A 671-nucleotide genomic window follows, 5' to 3' on the forward strand; every position below is an offset into this window, starting at 1 on the left:
CACGTGCGTGTGTGTCAACATACATATTAAATATCCGTATGTACATACATGCTTGTGCAAAAATATAAGTAGAAAATTCCATCAGTAGACTGGCATGGACCTGATTCAAATCACACAAAAGAACTACTGCCAGGCTTCAGACAGCACATACAATGGGCATGGCAATCTAATCCAGAAAGAGAAAATACTTTGTTCACATAAAAAAAAGGAGATATTTAACTGATAAAATATAAGTTCAGTTCCTGGCAGTAGGCCCATTGGAAACAATTCAAAGTAGTAGGTACTAAAGAGATTCATAACATCTTTCTTTTTCACTCAATTAGTTTGTGACTAATACCTCTGTTATCAATAACTTTCTGTAGTTCCTTTAGATGCAAAAATTGCATATAATGATAAAACAGCTAATTTCAAACTGATTTTTATATAGTGCACAATAGAGTAAGTCAATGGAGTTAAAATCATCCGTAAATTTTGAATAAATATAAAAAGACAACTTGATCAGACATTCAATGATATTTTCCATCATATAAGATGTGATGAAAAATTAACTAAATAAATGCACGTACACCTGTCATGATATGATGTGTTCATATCTGGGGTTTTCATAAACTCCCAAACATGAACCTGTGAAAAAGACTAGGGATACATGCTCAGTGATGTGCAGGGGTCTT

The 671-nt window shown here is 33.1% G+C and overlaps 1 protein-coding gene across 1 annotated transcript in view; it reads right to left on the bottom strand.

Annotated features, from left to right (window-relative positions):
- Positions 1 to 671, bottom strand: part of LOC119592442 (exostosin-2-like) — a gene marked incomplete at its 3' end in the record, with an annotated part of 49471 nt that overhangs the window by 6988 nt on the left and 41812 nt on the right.

The sequence above is a fragment of the Penaeus monodon genome, chromosome 30, assembly GCF_015228065.2.
Source record: "Penaeus monodon isolate SGIC_2016 chromosome 30, NSTDA_Pmon_1, whole genome shotgun sequence".
In the NCBI taxonomy this organism is placed as follows: domain Eukaryota; kingdom Metazoa; phylum Arthropoda; class Malacostraca; order Decapoda; family Penaeidae; genus Penaeus; species Penaeus monodon.